We start from the raw sequence: 22,789 nt of genomic DNA on the forward strand, positions 1-22,789 counted from the left end.
ACCTATTGCCAGAGAGCTGGCCAGATAAGATAGCCAACACAACAAAAATAATACAAAGTAAAGGGATTTTAGTCCAATGTTTATGGGAATCCCCCTAGGTGAAGTAGATTTGTAATAAGGAAGTAAATATTCATTAGAATCCAGCCAAGCGCAGCTACAAGGCTACAAAGGCTACAAAAGTCGGTAAAGCGACTGCCTCGGACAGGCAGTGGTTCTGAATTCTATCCCTGGACCAGGATAAATTTTTCTTTAACTACGAAGTTTCTGCAAAAGCTGCATAGCTTTTTTTGTATCTATATGGCTGCGCCTGGTGTATGCTAATGAGTACTTACTTCCTTATTGAAGCGATCTTTTGGATAAAGCCTCGTTTGAACATCTGTGTTTATCTGGCATCTATATGCGAGCGCAATTCGAATAGTACTTACTGCAGTGTGATTTAAATCGGTTGAACAAAGGAGGAACACGAGGAACAGAATGTGAGACATCTTTCGACCGTATTGGCAGTAAATATAAATCCTTCCTCATCATCTTTAGCCCGAGTACAACCTCTGGAGGCCAAAGATTTCTCGCATTGATTTGCAATTAGTCAGGCCATGAGCACTTGAGGTCACCTTATCCAAGCAAATATCCTTATCTATATCTGAGTATCTGTATGCTCTTGCGAAATCGATTTACTTCTCATTTTAATTTCTGCTGGGATGCAAATAGCTGAAGTCACTAATTTTAACCGCACAGATCCACATAAATGCCTCGCTGGAGTCACTAAACAAAAGAGCATGGCGCATTTCGTAGTCTCAATACCTACCCGAATGGGTGCTGTAAATAGGAACATGCAGGATAATGAGCTTGCTCGAAGAACTCGTTCATGTTGGTTGCATGTCGCACGACCAGAATGGGCTGAATGAAAACTGGCTTTTTTACAGTGCGCACACCGCCGCTTTCATAGCAGTTGTTATTAATGCCTATATTTGTGTGAAGAACTGCATACGTGAGGCCTATGCATTGCTCAAAAGAACTTACTCCATCGGCTAGGGCCAGAGACATTGTGCCTATCCTATCTCTAGAATTATGGACGAGGACATGTTTTCGAATTCATTGCCGTGGAATGCGGCGGGTGCTACGGAGGACAGACGACCACAAACATCTAGAGGAGAGAAGACGAGAGGCCACGTGTGGTGCCAGACGCTCACCACAATTCCCTGCGGTTTGTTGGGCGGCCGTGCCCCCCCCCCCCCCCCCCCCCCCCCCCCTTCCTTTGGGCGCGGGCAGACAAGCGCGTTTGTGTGTGCGCGCGGCCTGCAAGCGGTCCTACTAGCAGCAGACTCAACAGACTGCGTAACGGCTCGAGGTGGCGAAGGAAGTCGGCGGCTGGCACCGGACGGGCTGCCAGCAGACGAGACGAGGCGTTGGCTGCAGGAGAGCGCACCCCTACGAGGGACACCTGATCCCCCCGACACATCCCCAACGAGGCCGTCGTCCTTCCCGCAGTAATGGCCCCGCTTCCTAGAAGCTCGTCGTACGCCCTTGGCCGGCTTTAGGAGCAACGAAGGCGAAAAGACTATTGGGAGAGGAGGACCCCGAGAGAGAAGGGGATGCCGAGAAGCTGGAGAGACGCGGTGGTCGCGACAGAAGACAACGGACAGAGGAGAGACGACAGCCGGGCGCCGGGAAGAGAGGCAGACCATGGGAGCGTCGAAGAAGCCGCGGCCCGCTGAAGCAAGATGAGCGAAGAGAAGCCCCGACCTGCCGGATTGACAACCAGTTCTCCTAAAAGCCAGCGGTGAGCGGACTCCCAGTTTCGCCTTCAGGTAGAGAAATAATTAATGTTTTGCCAGGTTGCCGCCTTGTTGGCTCAGTTCTCCTCGTTTCAGCAGGACCCGTAGGCAGCAACTAATTGGGTTGCTTTGTGACTGACCCCGGACAGGCGAGAACGTCACATTTGGAGTTCTTCACAAATCACTATTGTGTATTTTAACTGTAACGAAAGCAATCATTGCTGTGATTTTAACTGTAAAAAAGTACGGCTGAAGATGTTTTTTTGCTGAATTGTTACAAAGACGTTCTTATGTCTTTTTTACCTGCTTTACTGCTCACACAATCCGTGAAATTGTAAAAAAAATAAATAATGCACTTCGCGGCTCTTTAACGAGACTTATTAATGAAACTGAAACGACTCTTTAGTTTCGTTACTACGCAAGTAAACTTGACCATACATGCCCAACAGTCTACGCAGCACCCATTAAGCACAAAGAAACGGCATTTGATGCATGCTTATAGCACTGCGAAGGTTTGTTTTTGTACATTTACTAAGTTTATGTGAGAAACCAGCAAATCAGCGCTTCTTCTTATGCGAGCGCCGAATATTCTCGGAAACTGCCGCGATAACGCAAAAAAAAAAAATGCTAGATCTTTCCTTTATCTGCAAGAACCGTTTGCGGGCTACCACGAGAAAAAACCAAAGATAACCTTATTCATTTTTCTTGAGTAAGAACGCTTTACGGTACGTTTATTTGCTGGGAACTGGATCTTCCTACAATTATGAATTTATACAAGAGCCTTCATGTTCATCCTTCTAGCGCTGAATGGGCGTGGTGACCAAGTACACGCATGACTCATTTCCATTTCTACATTTTTTTTTCACATAAAAAAAATAATCGCTATTTATATACGCCATTAAACTTACCTGTGTGGGCATTCCGATAGGCTGTAATCTCAAGCAGTCTGTGCGTTGTACGCTCTCGCTCTAAGTGGGCTATAAGCCGACGCTTTACTGAACATTTGCCGAATTAAGATTTCGCGCAAGGAATATGGAAGCCTGCTAGGACACAGCCTTTACGGTCGGTTTTACGAGCAAAGAGATAAGTTTCATACTGCGAAACGCTAAACCACGACGCTGGCCGTGGAGGCACTTTATCGCCAGTTGTGCTTTCTAGAATTGCCCCAGTATAAAATTCAGCAGAGCTGTACGATGCCACATAGATTATTTAAAGTTATTCGAGCCGTTATTTGGTTATAATGCCTTTTTTTTGTTCCGTGCTTGCAAATGCATTGATGTGTTTCAGGTGGGGTAAACTAGTACTACTTTAAAAGCTGGCAGAGTGCCTCTACCCCGATCTTGGCATTAACAAAAAAAAAAGGAGGGTACGCTTAAGCTCCGCCTTAACGGTATGACGTGAGAGCGTTAATTGGTTAATGCCCATATGTGCAGAATCGGTCATTATCTACTTTACATCCATAGATCTTTGGAAGTCCTAAAACCACTCCTCGCACAGTGGTGCAGCGGCTAAGCGATGCGCCACTGCCCTGCGATGGCAGGTGCTGCCCCTGGTGGCGCTTGTGAGACCCAGGTTGCTCTTCTTCCCGAGCGACCTCTGGCGAACAATCATTAAATAAACTGCCACCTGCCACACTCATCAGTTTGCTCCGCGAAGTTGAAGCCTGGCACATATAAAAGGAATTAATGAATTAATTTTATTTACACATCACTGAATCATTCTCACAGGTCGAGGGAAGAAAGGTAGTGGCAGAGGGGCATTTGAAAGAGGAAAGCCACTAGAGGGATGTGCGATCGAAAGGAAGATAATTGTAATGAGAGACATGACAGCTAAATCAGAAATCAGCACCTCGAAAGTCTCAGCACTGCAATAGAGCTGGGTTGAAAAATCTTTCGGGATTTACTAACTATAACTATATGTAGTTTCTAGTTCAGGGTTCAAAATTCTTCAGTTTCTAAATGTATACATGACGGTCTTGATTCCTTTGGCACTAATAAAAAATACCGTAAAAGAATATTTTGTTATTGTAGCCTTTGGTCGCGCATGAAAATACGCCTAAAGGAATTAATCAAGATAGCAGAGTCTGCCAACAGTAGGCATAAATGTTTGAGGACAGGAAAACAATAGGAATCTCAAGTGCAAGCTGAAATTCCCGCCAGGCGAAATATCATCGATTTGGTGAGGTATGTCTCATACGTTTTTTCCCCTATATTTCCCTGTACTTCTTCTGGATAACATCACTGGAATAGACTATTTCATGAGCAAGAGGCCTCGAAGCGCCACCGCCAACGCATGCCATCGCACAAGTATTTTAATCCGGTCTGATCCTCTCACTGTAGTGCGTGGAGACAGTTTCTCGATATTTTATTGGTTGTCGCTTATTTACCGATGCCTCTTCTTTAGCGTGAACCTGACCTTTCCCCTCTGTTCTGCGTCTCGCTTTCAGTGCTAGATAACCCTGCCAGTCCTTGTTTGCACGCCTTTTTTGCAAGTACACTTCCTTCGATGCCTGAGCGTTGTTGACCTCTATGTTGGACAGGTTACGCAAAGGGTGAAAGATCTAAGACTACCATGCAACTGGGGACCTCGCGAGATTCTCTCCAGGCGCTCGTAGGGCAGAGCAATCAATTTGTCGACTCACTTGCGAGGTGTTGCGTTTGCTTGATTTGTGTGAGCTGAAAATCCCACGCTATCCATTTCAGTTAGAAGTGCGGTCGGCAAGGGTAGACAGTGAAGAAAGAGAGAGAATTGCGTCATGTTTCCGACCCCTTTGGTGGTCACATTTCCATGCGTTTGCGGAACTCTTGATGTTGGTTGGAATTATTAGGATCTATAAAATATGTTATGGGAGTGGGGTATGGCAATATTTAGAATGCTATGAGAATGCTTTGAATTCTAAATGCTCGAAAATGCACACACTCCTCTCTTTAAGATAACTAAGGTTCGATATAGGCGTAAAGACCAGTTGACGAGGTAAATGTGTGAGGCATATTATATTCACAAGAACTGCGACACGTCCGTGAGCACTCCTTCTGTTCTGAGTCATGACTGCGAAATTATTTACCCTGATTCCCGTTAGTGACGTATTCTCACTCAGAAGATGCATACGGAAATGCACGTAGGCTGAGACAGGATCGATTCTGTATTTTCTTTTTTTTTTATACAATCGTATAGAAGCCTGATCCGAGCAAAAAGCCGACGGCAACGGTTCAGTGTCGTCCAGAAAAATCCTGATTGGCTGGCGAGCATTGACATCACAATGACGTAACTATAAAAGATAAATCTCATTGGGTGGAGAGATGTTTGCTTCACCAGACCGGAAGAAACGTCACCAGACCACGTTCGTATTCGTGAAGCCTCCACCTGGCAAACATCGCAGGTGGCAGATGGTTTACAGGAAGAGTTCGGTAAGAGCATTGCTCCGAAAAAGTAGCCTGGGTCTCGCAAGCCCCATCGGTCATTTCTGGCAAAGGTATAAACAGCTCCTAATGCTACCCCGTTACCAGCACATAATGAAATTTGGTGTCCATGTTTTTCTTTCTTGTTTAAAGATGTATAAACTTTCAGACACAGTTGGTTCTATCGACACAATTCCTGAACATTCTCGAGACACAGTGAGGGCTCACCTCGCTCATCATCATCATTAGCCTGACTACGCCCACTGTAGTGCAAACGTATCTTCCATGTCTCTCCAATTAACCTTGTCCTGTGCCAGCTGCGGCCAGCACATCCTCGCAAACTTCTTAATTTCATCCGCCCACCCAACTTTTTGTCGCCCCTGCTACGCTTGCCTTCCCTTGGAACTAATCCGTTTCCCTTAAGGACCATCGGTTATTTTGCCTTCGCATTACATGCTCTGCCCAAGCCCATTTTTGCCTCTTGATTTCTGCTAGAATGTCATTAACCCCCTTTTGTCCCTTGACCCATTCTTCCATCTCCCTGTCTCTTAACGTTACGCATATCATTTTCATCCACCCCGGTGGCTCAGTGGTTATGGCGCTCGGCTGCTGAGCCGGAAGACGCGGGTTCGATCCCGGCCGCGCCGGTCGAATTTCGATGGTGGCGAAATTCTAGAGGCCTGTGTACCGTGCAATGTCAGTGTACGTTAAAGAAGGTGGCCGAAATTTCCGGAGCACTTCACTACGGCGTACCTCATAGCCTGAGTAGCTTTGGGACGTTAAACCCCCATAAACCATAAACCAGTCATTGACGGATATTGGTTAACTGTCATTCATGATCTGAGAGAACCGGCCAAATGCGCTCCACAAGATTTCTATCCTTCCAGTTATTTCCCTCTCGTGATCTGGATCCGGACCTCAACATACCACACTGTAAAACACCATACCACACACCCCACATCCCACACCCCACACCACACACCATACCATACCATGCCATAGAGTATCATGGAACACTGTACCATATTGTTACATACAATACCTTACCGTAAGGTGCCATACCACGCCATACTTTACCATAACATACCATACAACACCATACTGTAACGTAACATACCATACGATACTGTAACATGCCATACTGTACAATACCGTTCTATACCGTAAGATTAGAGCGCACTTCGGTTGGAGTGCGTTCACGCAACACACATCGCTCGACGAGGGTGTAGCTTCACCACGATGCGACTCAGGCACGGAATAAAATGTACAAAAAAATGCTCGTTTATTCTTCTTGTTGTAACATTGCCTTTAAAAAAGTATAAGAGCCCAACAAAGGAATGAGGTCAGATGCAACTCCCCTGCGCGCCGTCATCTTGTTTGTTGTCCAAATTCTGTATAGGCTCGGAACTCGCCTTAGCTCGCCTTAGGTTTTCCTGTATTTAATATTATTATTTAATTTTCTTTTATTGGAGATAAAGCGTAAAACAATCAGTTTTCAGAATTATTTTTCCTCTCTCGTCCACTTTCTCGAACATTCCGCTTGTTGCCCTTCGCCGTTTTTGTTACCCCGAGTGACACTGTGCTTCTGCGTTTAGAACCGTGCTGTCTATACAGTGTCACCTAAGGTGCCGGAGTGCACTGCCCGCAAGTGAACTAGCGCGCTTGCAAGGGGTATGAGATAATATCCCGGCTCCTTTCGCAGCGAAAGTCCTTCGCAAGCACTCCTGAGCACGTCCGGCCATGACCTTCTTTGTGCATAGCTTGAAAGAACCCCCTCTCTCTCCTTCAAGACACTAACCACGTGTCTTTGCCTCCCTTCTTCACCATCGCTCTTGCTGTCAATGGAAAACATTGGCTTGCGAGTCGCGGAAGCGGCGGTATTCACCTCACGTCGGATACGCACCGCGTGGGGACAAGGGAGATCGTCGCCCCGTCACTGGATACTGGGCATGAGCGGAGTGCGGACGCTGCGCTGGCACTTTGGGTCTTCAGCACCACGCTGAATCTTGGATGTCACGGATGCGAACTTATCAGAGGTGCTGGGCTCGCCATTCCCTGCATAGAAGCTTTTTGAAACGCTCAGTATAGCTCTTTTCATACGGATGAGGACTATTCATACTCGTCGCTGCTAGAGCGGGCCGTGGTTTTCTTGTTGGGAATTCTGAGCTACCGTGATGCTAGACATATTATCACAGCGATTCTGGTTTGATTTGGTTTAGCGGGTTTAACATACCAAAATGACTCGGGCTATGAGGGACGCTGTAGTGGAGGGCACCGGTAATTTCATGCACCTGTGATTCGTTACCATGCACTGCCATCGCACAGTACACGGGCCTCTAGCATTTCGTCTCCATCGAAATGCGACAGCCGCTGCGGGGATCGAACCCACCAAGAAGACGCGGGTTCGATCCCCGTGTCTTCCTGGTCAGCAGCCGAGTACCATTACTACTGAGTCACCCCGGTGGCTCATACCACTTCTATTGAGATGTAAATTTGGAGGACACGAGCCTGCATGTTTAAAAAAAATGAAGGAAATAGCTAAACTCTTACTTTACTAGCACCACAGCATGTAATGAAACACAGCTCAGCAACTGCCGAAGGTTTAAGACAATTTCAGTGCGTTGCTTGAGGCGCCAGACTTCGTCAGCCTCAAATTAGCCCCCTGCAACACGCGCAAACGACTTTTCAAACTTTTTCGAATTATCTAGAGCTGGTTTCACGAAGTCAGTGATGCCGGATACATTTGAAATCCCTGCTGAACAGAACAGTAGGGTCATCTCGTGCCCGGAAAAAAAAAAGGATCGCTTTTCGAAAATGACATATAAAAATAGACGTCGCGAAGTTCTACGGTGCGTCTAGGAAGTGCTGTAACCTTTCTTCTTCTCTCACGTGGTGAAATATTTTACTAAAGAGCCCATTAGCTGAGTTTTCGTTTTTGAAAACAGCTTTGGACGATAACGAGAATAATTGTTTTGACATAAATGTGCTTGCTTTAAGAAGGGGGCTGCAACTCCGCGAGCACGAACTGTGCGCTGTGCCCGAATTTCTAGTTTTTGAGCCACTCATGTTATTTTTGACGAAGGGAAATTCCAATTGCACATATTTTCACGTTTCTTTAGACAGCACATAACTTTGTTTTCTCCTTGGATGGCGACACAAGCTCGCTTATGCGTGTCCTTATGTATCTATTATACAGGGTGTTTCACCTGAGACCTTACACAATTAAAAAAAAAAAAACAGGATTTTTATGGTAGAAGAGCGTTTTTTTCGGCACAGCATTGTCAGCAGTCTGGAACATCAGAATACAGCTAAGAAGTACTTACTAGCAGGCTAGTTAACTAACATTTAATAGTTACCTTTTTAACTATTACTGTTAGACTCCTTAATTATTGAGAGGCGTGTAGCCTACCGTAAGTAATATCCATATCAGTTTTTAGACTTTTGAAGAAGCTGTTATTCTCGGCGTTGTGCCCCACAAATTTTGGATTTCGACGAGTTATGTGCACTGGAGAGGTTGCTTTGCCTGCAAGGTTCTCGAAAGCGCATGTATTGTGGCGCGATGTAGCCAGATTTTGGAGGGCCACAGCGCCGCGAGTAACCGCGTTTTCGAAATTGTAAAAACGGATACGGATATTATTTACGGTGGGCTACACAACTCCAATTAATTAACAGTAATAGCTAAAAAGTTAACTATTCAATATTAGTTAACCAGCCTTCTAGGTAGCACTTCTTAGCTGTACTCTGATCTTTTAAACCGCTGACAATGCTATACAGAAAAAAAAGCACTCTTATAATTCAAAAAGCCTGCTTTTAAAAATTGTGTAAAATCTTAGGTGAAACAACCTGTATTTGGACATGTTCGTAGAAGGTGTAATCTGGATTATGCTCTATTCATAAATGTTTCCTGTATCACAGTGTTCCGCTGTTCAGGCCCAACTGTTGTTTGCGGGCAGTATTCAATAAGTAAAATAAAATAAAATAAAATAAAATAAAATAAATAAAATAAAATAAAATAAAATGAAATAAGTAAATGACGCGCACCTAAAAAGAGTTAAACTTAGTACATGGTTCGTTGGCGCCCATTCAGTGCTCGGGACATTGTCGTTCGGAAACTGAGGCTAAACTTTTCTTGCTAAAAAGTATCAGTAATAGTTAACCGATCGCTACGGGCGTGAATGCTCAACTAATTTGCTCAGTATAGCAGCATACTGATCCAGTGGCGAAGCCGACGGTTAGCCAACCGCAACACCCTTCTGCTCAACCTTCTCTCCTTCTGACGGTTCGAAGTAATGATTTTTTGCACTCAATGTTTCACGAGCTTCAGCTGTCTAAAAATAGCTCCCGACGGCTCCTTCTTTCTTTCTCATTCCATGCCTTTTTTTTTTATACAAGTAATATTCATTTCTCTCCACCGCGTAATACGAACACCGGCGCGGGAAGCTAAATCACCAGGATTGGGAAATAAAAAAAGTTTCGGCTCCTACATAATAAATAACGATTGCCTCACAGATATACGTGCTGGATCGTAATTGCGTGCGGAAAGCAGTAAAGGCCGAGACGTGAGTGCTGAATGCACACTGAGTTGCATAAATTCTGCTTGCTCTGTCTGTACTTCGATAAGTGCTGTTACGCGTATAAATATATCACACAGAAAAAGTTTTTACAAATTATATTTAGACAGAAGGACTGGGATGGACAATATTATGAAAGTGTTTTGCCGAAAAAGTTTTACAAAGTATATTTGGACACAAGGACTGGGATGCAAAATACTATGCAAGTGTTTCTGTCATTGCATTACCTCTTGTATTACCGCCCATCAGCTGTGACCGGCGTAAGCACATGAATAGAAGCAGGTGCCGCGTATGACCAAAAGGCATCCAAATGCATATGGTTATTTGCAGAAAATACCGCTCAACCACTTACGTTTTTGTACCCAGGCAGTGCGTCAACCTGGAATTCAAACATGGGACAGTTAGCGTGTCGCTTGTGTAGCACGGATTCGAAAAAAAAAAAAATCAGAGGAACACTATCTCCTTGTTAAGGGTAAGGAGCGACAGCGTTATTTATTATTTGCTACTTTCTTTCTCAGTTAGTACCTTTTTCTATTTACACACGTTCATCAGCGTAGATCAGTAAGTGTACTAGATCACGTAATACACCAATAAGTCGTACAATGTCTCCCTTCGAAGACGAACGAAAGTGCCCCAATGTATGGGTGGCGTGCCCGAATCTTCACTTAAGGGTCAGCGATTCGGTTCCCAACTAATTACCCAATCTTCTTTTGAGCATAATTAATTTCATCCGCCGCGGTGGCTCAGTGGTTAGGGCACTGGACTACTAAGCCAGAGTTTCCGGGTTCAAACTCGGCCGCGGCAGCCGCGTTTTGGTGAAGGCGAAACACAAAAGGCACCCGTGTGCTGTGCGATGTCAGTGCACGTTAAAGATCCCCAAGTTGGCCGAAATTATTTCGGAGCCCTCCATTACGGTGCCTCTTTCTTCCTTTTTTCTATCACTTTCTCCTCTTTCCCTTCCCTTACGGCGCGGTTCGGGTGTCCGCCGAGATTTGAGACAGATACTGCGCCGTTCCCTGTCTTCAAAAACCAATTTTCAAATTAATTTCCTTTGCTACCTTATATTTCATAACGACATTTTCTTATTCAGATTTCCGTCCAATTACTCCATTCCCCCCTCTCCCTTAGTGTCAAGCACAGGAACACAAACACCTGTGCTAGACACTAAGGCTCACTCGGCCACAAGAGATCTTCTTTAACATAGTTACTGACAGAGCCTACACCGCGCAGCGACATTTGAGTCGGTTCAAGTTTTAACTCAAGTTTTAATTATTTTCATTCCACAGCTCAACGTGAGACGGGACGACCGTCTCGACTAATCGGGATATTCTCGACATGTCAACGCCAACAGCTACGGCGGTTTTTTTGCTAAACGTGAGCTTAAGCCTGCCGCGTAATATGTGGCCCATTGACCTGACTCGACTTCATAGGCATTCAGGCTCCCGGTAACAATGACGGTAACGTCGTACACGGTGCGCTAAAGGTCTCTGTTTTCCTAAAAAATACGTGGTGAAGAGCCCCGGCTAAAACTTCACGCAAATTAAGCAGAATACGGTGAATATCGTGTGCAAGGTAAGGCTATTAGCATTATTTTCTCGTTACGAACAGCAGACGTGCGCCTGAACTTTGACCACTGTTTGCTTCCACTGAGCGACTGTCATTCGCTGTGAATGACAAGCAACCGCTTGGCTAATTTGTGAGAAGAATTGAGAGAAATCTGGAGGAATTTTTTACGTTATATATAGCAGCCGTTGAAAAATATTAGATTTATACAACAAAGGTTAGCCGGATACCGTCATGAAGGGTTGACGTGGTTCAAAAAAGAAAAAAAAAAGAAAACAAGAGAGCCTCCTGGACGGCTACGTGTTTGAATTATTCAAATTCTCGTTCGGCAGCAATTCAATTTCACGCATAACTTCTCACTGCGCATTTTTACAGAGTTTACACTGGTGCCGGCGCAAACAGAATACTTCCAGGAAGCCTTCCTCGATATCGCGATGGATCAATAAGCATCTGGAATGGCTACTGTCATCCATCATTGATGATGCGAGGGCCAGGCAGAGACAAAACAGCGGCCAGCAAGATGGATGTGCTCGCGTGCCGCAGACGGGTAGGGATCATTTCGGCGTTAATGCTAAAATGATAAGGGTACTTTGCGTTTCAATACGCGAACATTTTCTTTCCTTGTGAAGCAAGGGGGTGCGTGTTGCGTCGCCAGAGAACAAAAATAGAGCAGCTGTTTTTGTAGAACAAGCGCACCTGGACTTTCGGTGGATGATGCCGTCAAAGGCCAGTGCATATAGAATGCGGAATTGATTGATTGTGCTAGTGACTTTTTGTGATCGTTCGATAAGTTTGATATTTGACTTGTGTTTTAATTCTCGCAGAAAGGCAAGGTGGAAGCGACAAACTACAAGAATGTACTGAAAGCGCTTGGAGGTTTTACCAGGCTTAACTCCATGACCTCAAAGCCGCGTTTTTGCTTCGTGGTTGCCATGCGGACTGCAAAAATAACGTAGAGGCTGAAGGGATGGTGTGACTGGCTGCCTTCTTAATTCTTATGGGAAATTTATACGCTTTCGACACGAAAGAGCGGGCCATGCGCACGCATGCCCGCACACTACTCATCACATCCCATCCCCACCCTTTCCCGCCCCACCTCCCCCCCATGCACACTCTCTCTCTCTTTCTCCTCCCTACTGCAATTGATTCCGAGTTGGCAAGGCGATTTGAAGTGAATTGTGCTGGCTCTGCCGACTAAGCCCGACAGTGGCCTGCATAACTGCTTGTTCCGGGTCGCAACTCAAGGAATGCCGCATGCGACGGCGATTCCGATGGCGTTTATACAAATTTGTACATGTTAGTTTCCAGCCGCTGTTCTTTCTTTATTCTCAGGAATGCGCATTTAGGTGACAACTTCATGCTTCTGGACTGTCAGGAATGATGCAACTTTATCGCCTTGGCCCAAGTTTTCTTGAACACGTTGATAATCGTCTGTGCATCTTGGTTTAGCTTAGCCACTCTCCACGCTCGGCCACTCTCCACAGTATTGAGCGACTCGCCAACTATGTGAAAACTTCTTCTTTGCAGTCTATTGGGAGGCTTAGTACAACTTCTCTGTTATTGCTGGCCTAAGTGCGAGCTCCAGATTCTGTACGATTTCTACTTGAATTTTCCTCGAACCTAGCGGAGGAGAAAATGTGGCACGAAAGCGGGCGTCGTTCAGTTCGGTTCCGCACAATGGCCGCGGGTGATCCTGCTGACGGGCATTCTTCTCCCCAAAAATCTCCACGCGGATGTCTTGCTTCTCTTCCTCTATTCGTCTCAGAAACAAAAAAAAGGAGCTGCTATCGCGGCCTCACTTTCGACAAAGCCACCTCTCAAAGTGTGTGTGTGTGTGCAATGTGCGGATCTTTATGGAAGCTCAGCTAGAAAGAGAAAAATACCACCTCTCTCCTCTTTCCCTAGCGAGAGACATGGTCCTCCGCTTTCCGATTACGTCGGCGCAAAATGAGGGGAAGCAAAACGGAAAGTTTGTGACGACATCATCGCGCAGTAGAGAATAGCGTCACCGGCAGATACGTGACTTCTTTCGAGCTCCAGCTCGGCGGACACTTGACAGTGGAGGCGAAGAAAATAAAAGACGGTGCTTGGCGATGACCGTCGTGAGCCGTGCGAAAAGCATTCTTGGAAATCTTCTTTGGCTTCATTTTGGTGTCTTATTTGTTTTACGAAGGAACCAGACGTATTCTTTGTTTACGCTCGCAGCAAGATGCCTGGAAAAAATCTTGGGAATATACCCTCCGTAAAGATTATGGTAGCAAGAAAAGAACAATTGATCTATATTTTTGTTTTCATGAAGCGTAGTTTCAGTGCTAAGGGGAACGTCCGTTAGTAAACAAAGGTGTTTGTGTTCTGCCTCTAGTTATTTCGCTGTTGGCTGTGATAGTTTTGAAGCAGCGTGAAGAACAACATTAGGTTGACTCTAGATGTGAACTTATAGATATAGTCAATATTAGTTCAGGCAAGAACTAATATTGACTATGTGGAGAGCAGTATCGCATGTTGTCGTACTATGACACTCATGTTTTTTAATCTTCATGATTTTTCAAAATACTTCTTTCGTATGACTATCCCGATCTCTGAGCCAACTGACGTTTGCCGATAAAATACACAAAGAAAGGAAGAATAACTGGTGAAATTTTGGTTCCTATACAGAAGATGGATCTAGAAATCTGAGAACAAATACTCTAATGAAACATATGCATGCAGTTAAAAAATGTTAACGAACTTTAGTGATGCCAACGCGACAAAACTAAGACACTGTAGTAGGAGAGAGTGAATGGTGTTTGAGCCCCCCAAAATTCTCTAAATGAGTATAATTCTGTGAATTTCTCATTTATTCGTGCACGAGAAAAGCATAAGTTTTAAAGAAAAGTGTCAGCGTTGAGACAAGAATTTAGCAGATAAAAATATGCGACCGAAGCAGGCTAGCGCGAGAAAAATAATGGCGTTGCTATGAAAAATAAAATAAAGCAAGAAGTACTCGTTGCAAGTGCTAGCAACTCATCAATATCACTTTGCTTTCTTGAATACCGACTGCGCTTCGACGGAAACTTAATGGCAGAAAACTAGCGAACGATACATTGATGAGTAAAAATTTAAAGCATCCGCTTTTGTATCTTTTGCTAAAAGAGTTCGAGTAGCGCTGATTAAAGGAGCTTGCCACACGTAAAAATGCTCAGAAATTAAAGCTTAAACGGCCGTTTCCGGGATTGAAATTCAGACGGTGACACTGGACCCCAGGAGACGCATACATGCAGATAGTGCCCCAGTAGAATGCTGTCAAATGAGGACGAAGAGTTCAGCGACTCTGTCAAATCCAAAATTGAGTTAAATTGCTCTATAGACGGCTAAAGATAAATTCCAGGTCCGGGAAGCACATTCCCCCGTGAGTAGTGAAACACGCCAGCTAAGACGGCGACAGCTCTTGACTTCATGCGACGCTCTCGAAATACGGGGGACCTGCGTCTCTACTGGCCTCCTCGGTTTATGAACAAAAACCTGGCCAAGAACGAAGTGGCAGCAAGTTTCTGGTACTTTTTTTTTGTTCAGGCACCACTGAGCAACGGCCGCGTTTGTTGGCAGCAGCAAACTTGCTAAACGAAGAAAAGAAAGCTATAAAAATGCCAAAAATAGAAAGGAAACTGTAGGTAATGCTGGTCTGTGAAGAAGGCGGCACCTTGTACTCCGCTCCAAGCGGAAGGTAATTTGAGACATATATAATAGTCGCTAATTTCGCGTGCATTAAATTACATCAAAGGAGCAGTGCGCTGTGGTGACGTCTACGTGGAATTGTAAAGCCTCCTCTAACGCTATTAGAAATTAATAGCATGCCTGATAGTCAGGTTATCTACATTTAGTTACACCTTTTCCGCTGGTTGCCGGTAATCTCTAGTAAGAGTGACCATCGGATGATCAAGTCATTTCGACATTAATCATTTATTAGTAACACTGACCATGAAATGCTCAAGACTTTTCGACATTAATAGTTTACGAGAAACACCAGTTACTGAAAACGTTGCACAGTGCATGATTAATGGTTGGCTTTTACCTTTTCTTTTTTTCTCCTTTCAATAGGGGTCCCATGTTGAGATCATGTTTTAACGCAGCATGATGGAAAGTCAGGAAGAGAAAATTTACATTAAGCTTAGATTTACATTTACATTAACACTGGCATATGGGCTGCTCTTATTCAGACATAGGATAAACACTGGCATATGGGTTGCTCTTCTTCAGACATAAGATATTCACCTTCATTATGAAATGTTCCTTTTGCGCACAAGGAACAAATTTCGGGGTGGTGACAAAGGGAAACGCCTACAAACATCATGCATCAAACATCATCACGGACAACCATAGCATGATCGTTTTCAGTAAAACTGGCAATAGCAACTCCGTTTCAATGTGCCTTATTAAAGGCCCCACTACTTGTCCTGCGATTGGAAGTAGAATTTGGCATAATTCAATGGCTAGTAATACATCTACTGCCTTAAATGACAGACTTAAATGGCTAAGGTAACACCCGTCTATGAATCAGGCGATAAGCTTTATGTCAAGAACTACAGGCCAATTTCTCTGCTATGTAGTTCCGGTAAAGTGATGGGACTTTCTTTTCAAGGATATAAGTTGATTTCTACAGAGCAGCAGCTTTTTTTCATAAAAGTCAGTACAGATTTCGGCAAGATTTGTCGACAGTGACACAGCTGATTCATAGCACAAGTGAAAATATGATGACACGAAATAACAACGAACAAGACAGACCTAATTTTCATTCACTTTCAAATGATTTTCAAATGAATGGTTATTTCTGTGTAACGTGCTGTTAAAAATAATTATGTTATGAAAAATCAGCAAGTCGTACAGCGGCTACCTCCTACCTTACACAACGGCACCAGTTTGTTCAGATAGCCGACTCCAATTCTCCAAGAGCACCAGTCCGTTCAGGTGTCTCCCAGGTCTCAGTCCTTGGGCTGCTTCTCTTCTCTATTAATTTAAACGACCTGTCCTTCAATTCACACGTGCGCCGCCGATTCTTTCCTGGCGACTGTTTAATATACCTACGCATTACATCCGCCGAAGATCATTCACATTTAAGCGACTATTTAAAAGCGGTTTCCAGCTAATTTCGCACTTGGAAATTGGGTATAAACAGCTCCAAATGCTCCAAATGTGGAAAAAAGTAGTATTTCAATGCATATAGAATATTAACGGTCTTCCGTTAACCCAATTGATCAACTAAAAAAAATACCTTGGTGTAAGGAATACATCGAACCTGAACTGGCGCGTTCGTATCAAATTCGTTGTTTCAGCAGCGTTCAAAAAGCTCTGGGCATTAAGGCACCGCCTAAAGCACTCCACGAGCGAGACAAAATTGGCAGCATGCACATCGCTTGTGCAGCCACTGCTCGAATAAGCCTATATTTTCTGGAGCCCGCACACTAAAACAGATAACACACTTGAAACCACCTAAAGGAAATACTACGGTTTATTTATCACGCATATGGGATGTCTTTCGCTCGTATAGGGATGTAAAAAGGCCCTATATTTTGAATACAAAGCAAAAATAAAACAACAAAACACTTTTTTTCTGGAAAATTTTTTAACACAAGAAAAGTACTCGAAAAAAAATATGCACACAATTTATTGCCCAGCACGGCTGGAGTTTGAAAAGAAAATATTTTTCAGGAATGTTCACGTACATTCAATATTACCTGCGACTTTGCCTTTCCAGAGAAAGCTGCTTTCTAGCCTGTGATGCCGGATGCGTGTGCAGGCACAGCCATGAAGATGCTGAAAATACGCATGCTACGCGACACTGCAAGCGTAAGAGGTGCCCACCGGACATTAGGTAGTCTCCTCTTCTATACGAGATGGTGTCTCAAGGGCTTCTTTTGGTTATCGTCAATCCAAGGGCCAATCAAATAAAATTGTGACATCCAGGAATACGCTGTCGAAAGATGACAGCACGTCGAACCTTACAAACGAACTGATCAGTATACTTATATTGAAACACCTGAGTGAATTGCAAATTGACTGCCAGAAAAAGTATGAGAGGCCCTACCGATAGAACCGATAAAAGCTGGAAACTTTGAGGCCTTGAAGAGGCGTATTCGTGTCGCCGTCAAGGCAGTCACTAAGCAAGCCAATGCTGGTGTCTGAAAATGATAGCTAGGGTGATCAGGCAAGAAGAAAAAAATCCTCGCGCTTTGAACACCGTCGTTTACTGACCCCCTACTGCTCGACCAACGTGTTCAAAGACAGCGTGATGGGCTTTATTGTGGATATGTGGAGCTAATCCTCTACATAACAGTGGAAACTGGTGATCAAAGCCAAGAGGATAGTATATATCTGCACTAAATTTAAAGGTTATTGGAGGGCTTGGCAGTGAGGAAGAGTTTTCCATATTGTTATAGGCAAATGCGAGCAACCTGAAAGTTGAAAATGGGTGATCATAAACCAGCATTATCCCACGTCGCAATTATGGGTTTTGAGCTCACGTATGTAACTTTCGTTTGCATGAATTGAATTTATGACGCCGCAAGAAATTAAGAAGTCCAAGTTTGCGAACATGAACATAACGAGCCCTCATGTAACGCATGTTCACTTTGTCATTCAGGAAGGCGTTCTATGAGGGAATCTCTCCCTTTTTTCTCTGTCCATAACGACCAGGGTTGGCTGTTGGTGGCTATGAGTTCTTAGCGAAATAAAAGGCAAAAGTGCCGTATAATTTTCTGCTCACCGATAAGCGGCGTGACGTAGCAACGAATTTAAAAATCCAGCTTTAAAGTTCTCATGGCATGTAGTTGCAGTTTCGTGCAGACAGAAACCGCTGAGCATGCGTGGTATTGTCTTAGCACTAGCTCGGTTATAACGGAAATGAAAAAAAAACAGTAAGGGAGTAGAGGATACCAGTACTCATTCCGCTGTCACTTAAGCCTTGAATTAGAACTGGCAAGGAAGCATGATGCGATGGGAAAACCCAGAATTATTTCGCCACTAAAACAATATAATAAACGAAGGGCAATTTTTCTTTTTTTATTGACACAGCCGTCTATCTAGATTTCAGTTTTGAAAGAATTACTGCTGATTATGTTTATTGGAGGTCATATTAGATCGTGCCTGTGTTTTTTTTTTAACTTTCAACTCCTAAAGAAAAAGCAGAAAGCAGAAGAGAGCAGTTTTTTCCACAAAAGATTTCGTTTTTTTTTCGAGCTCTCTCATTCCTATCTTCTAATTACAATTCCCACCCAGCCTGAAATTTTCTGGCCGGGAAAGAGAGAAAACGTGTCCCCCCCCCCCCCCTCCCCCCGGTCTCTTGACGCCCGCGCTGTTCGGCTGCGCACACATTTGACTCTTGAATATTCTCTCTATGGCCAAACATACATGCTATCCTTTATTTCGTCGTCGTGAGTCTGTTCTTGTTTCCTCTAGGGCAGAGGAATCGCACGCAAGATAAAGCACGAAAATATCTTTAATATAACGACAACAAGACTCTTATGTGAAGCGAGCCACCAGTGTTTATTAGTAAACATCTGAAACAGCTGTCAATTAAAATGTTCTTTCCGGACGTTACCATGGTGTGTTCCATTTCTCCGCCATTCCTGTATCTTTTGTTTATTTTAATGATCCAAGCTATTAGTGCGGTATGGTGGCGGTCTTTTTCAGAAAGCTTTGCTTGCCTGCATTCATTCCCCCTCCCCCCTCTCACTATCATCTCTTGCGTCCTATTGTGTTTGCTTCCTACCATGTCACAACATAATGTGTTTGCGTGAGGAGAGGGAATAAGCGAGGCAGGAGTGAAGGCGACGCGTGTCGTCTCCTCCTCCGCACCATTAAATGCGATTGTTCTCGCCCTGCCGAGATGTGTGGCTGGAAGGAAGAACAGACGTGTACGCACGCACAACATCGACACCGCTAGCGGCCCGATCGAACTGATGCTGTTGCTGCTGCTGCTACGATTTCGATCCAACCGGAACGAGGGAAAGAAATAAAAGAAGAAAGACATTTCAGAATGAACAAAAAGTGGCCTACATCGACCGCTGGGTCACGCATTTTCGTTTTCGGGCGGCCGCGAAAGCACGGGAAGAGAAGATGCTCTCGGTGGCGGGCACGCAAGAGCCTCGATAGCTACGGGTAATGGAGGAGTGCGTCCAGAACTGAAGGTATCGGAGCACATTCAGCACGTATACGGAGGAGGGTGACGGGCCCTTAGAAAGCTGGAGCGTCAGCCCTCCAAAATCACGCGGAACGTCTGAGTTCTTATGTTACTTGGCTAATGGTGGCTCTGCGACGAACGTGGACACACGCATTTTAGGTGGCGCTTTGCTTTCTGTGAGTATAGGGGTGACGATGCCACTCACAGCTGCGACAGTGACACAGGCGCAAACGATAATGTTAACCTGGAATATGCACTGGTCAGGTCAATATCTAGGTGAAGGAATGTCACGGTTTTCTCAATCCTTGCGCACCGGCATCTTAAGTGCACGGATTAGTTTTGTTTCGGTGCAACGCACAGGTGCCACACGAGGGGGCTCTGTTCCTGCTGTCCACTCGAAGTAACACCTTGAGCTACTGAATAATTCCTTGAAGTTTTGTTTGTCGGTGTGAGTTTCCTGAGGAGACATGTGTGTGGATGTTACATTGACATACGAAATCAGTCCCTAAACTAACTACTCTTTGGAATGTGAATAGACCACTGTGGAGGTTCCGAACGCTCAAAACGACGAGTACACCACGCGTCAGTGCTTCTGCGGAGTCTGTGGAGACTTGCAGATGCCATGAGGTCTGCGTGTGTTCTGCTTTTCATATTTTATATCAGTCTTTTTGATGGTGCCCTAACTAATTTCCTTAGTTGCAGGCACCATAGTTACAAAAATCGGAGGATGAACTTGTATTCTTATTGGCGCGGTACACAGCATCTGCTCCTGTAAAGCGTGCACAGCCACACATAGTATAGTCTTGAGGTGAAGCCAATAAACTATTTCGGCATTAAACGTCGTTTGAGCACTGCAAAGAAGTGGCAACACTGTGACAGCTAGAGGGTTATACCGTTTTCCAAGTGACCTACCTGCATGCGCTGAGCCACGTCATGCTCAAAAACTCCGCCCCCTCAAGTAGTAGCTGATTGGTAGTGCTCATGTGTGGAGCGCGGCAGGTGTCGGTGCTTTCTTGCACCTGACTTCCTGGCTATGCCTAAGAACGGAACGCATTGTTATTGCCTCGTTCTATTATTTCAGCTGTCCTTAAACTTTTTTTTTTCAACGTTGCATGTTTTCGACACCTTCTACTTTTACTGTTTTTTGCACTTAATAGACAAATGCGTGCTTGTGGCTCTCTGCTGGCTTTGCTTTCGCGAGTGCCTCAGTATTATTCTCACGCCGTTCTCCCCGTTTACAGGGGCGCTTTCTGTCTTTTCAGTTGCGTTGCATTGCGTGCAGTCTCGCGCTTTGGCCGTTTAGTTTTATTTATTTATTTTTTTTACGGCTACGCACTTTCTGGACGCTCGTCGCAGTGGCGTGCGCTCACACATTATTCTCTCTCTCAGTTTGCGGTCAGTGAAGGGGAGAATACGAGCGACGGTTCCCAGAGCTGTATACTCAGGTATGCAGTGCGTGAGAATAGCGCACTTGTGGGAGATGTTGCCTCGCGTTCGTGCCTTCCTCTCCACTGTGAACAAGTATAGCACGGTGCTGCTATTCACTTGCTTCGCCAACTGCTAAGACTGTGCGCTTGTTCGACACGCAAGGATGGAGTGTGCTCAAAAGCGTTCAATGCACCCCCCCCCCCCCCCCCAGCATGTCCAGGAACAAAAAAAAGAAAGAAAAGAAAGTGGAATGATTGAGTGCCGCAGCGGGCGTTGGTACTCAAAATACAACGCTCGACGTACATTGCACCTGTGGGTTCCCAGTACTTATTTGTTCTGTTTTCATAGTATGCTCTCTATTCACATGCCAGTGCATATTGCAGGCGTGTGTTGTGCATTCCTTCTGGCATTCAGACCTCTTAGGTTTGCCGTTGTTTCAAACGCAGTTGCTCACGGTCCGCACAGTGCGCGTCGCTATTGACGGGCAAGTAAAAAGCAGGAATGCTATTTTTTCTCTCAGCTAGAGGAAATACCTTTTTTCTTTTGGTGGAGAGAAAAAAAAAGCTTAATTTTGTCAACACGTTCGCGAACCTGTCTTCATTAAAAACCTAAGCAATGTCACTGCAGGATTTAGGAGATAATTGAAAAAAAAAAACGATAATCAGAAATAGTTCGTTGTAAGCAGCAGAACAACTAATAGTAATAAGCAGAAAGTTTATTTGTAACCTTTTATTTGTAACAGCGGCCGCCTCTGACGCAACAGGAATGCCGGTAATGCTAATGCTGTTGGTTTTGCTGCTCACAAAATTAAGTTCATATAAGAGGCCGTATTTTAAAAGGACCCATTATCCAGGGGCCAATCACAGAACTCACAACAAGACGGATATTCCCGTCGATTATAGTGAAGTCCATGTAAAATAAAACAAAGTAAAATATGAAATAACAATACAATAAAAGGAGTTGATAAAACTAAAACAAAAATGAGAGTAAATAATCAAAATGCATACAAATAAATGATATGAAATAACACTAATTAACATAAAAATAACAAAAATGAACACAATTGGCTGCCATATGCAGCCAATGATAAGGTTGGGTCGCTAACCGAAGCGGTCTTCACAAACGCTTGAAAGCGTTGGCGACGTCAACGAGCAACAGTTATCAATGTCTGAGGATGCGAAATAGTAAATTGATAATGGATCTTTATTGAATTCATTATCCATTATCAAGAGAGGGAAATTGTTCTCTCTGCTTTTCGGAAGTAGGAAAGAAAAGAAAAGCGGGAGGGAGAACACGTAGAGAGCGTGGGAGGCTAAGGGCGGTGGGTATGGGAGAGTGGAGACGCGGTATGACGTTTCAAACGGTGTTCGCTGCATTGAATCAAGAAAGTGGAGCGGTGATACGACATATCGCTCGGTGACTGACGGGCCGGATCAATCCACTTGCTCGCATGGTCTATGATAATGCATTCTCTGCCGGATGAACCACATTTATTTTTTCACAACCCGCAAATGCGTCTTGAAAGCCACATGTTAGATTTCCCAAGTCCGAGCATTTCCATTCCCCACAATTCTGGACAAAATCATTTTTGAGCGAGAAACCTTTTATGAACTAAATTTTTTCATATAATGTTAGATTTGACTAAATGAATCAGTATATCCGTAGATCACCCGACTGCAGTTTTGAATTTTTTTTCTGTTCACGTTTTTGCTATGCCCTAAAGCGTTGGCCATTGATTTTCTATGGGGTTTTAACTGATCAATGCGTTCGATGGTAACAATTTAAAAGAAAGAATTTGCTACATATCATAAAAATGGACCATTACCTTCAATATTTTTGTAAAAGTACTCTAATTTTCAAAATTTTTCACCTACATTTTTGGACATTACCAAATCGCAA

General features: G+C 44.3%; 1 protein-coding gene and 1 non-coding gene across 2 annotated transcripts in view; both read left to right on the top strand.

Moving 5' to 3' along the window:
- The window catches only part of Trpm (transient receptor potential cation channel, subfamily M), a 223,019-nt gene that overhangs the window by 37,890 nt on the left and 162,340 nt on the right, over positions 1–22,789 (top strand). The window lies entirely within an intron of this gene.
- TRNAS-ACU (transfer RNA serine (anticodon ACU)) lies at positions 10,477–10,548 on the top strand. Its single transcript has one exon. It is a non-coding gene; the product is annotated as a tRNA-Ser (tRNA).

This window comes from Amblyomma mixtum, chromosome 5, assembly GCF_055824585.1.
Source record: "Amblyomma mixtum isolate Tamu chromosome 5, ASM5582458v1, whole genome shotgun sequence".
Classification (NCBI taxonomy): domain Eukaryota; kingdom Metazoa; phylum Arthropoda; class Arachnida; order Ixodida; family Ixodidae; genus Amblyomma; species Amblyomma mixtum.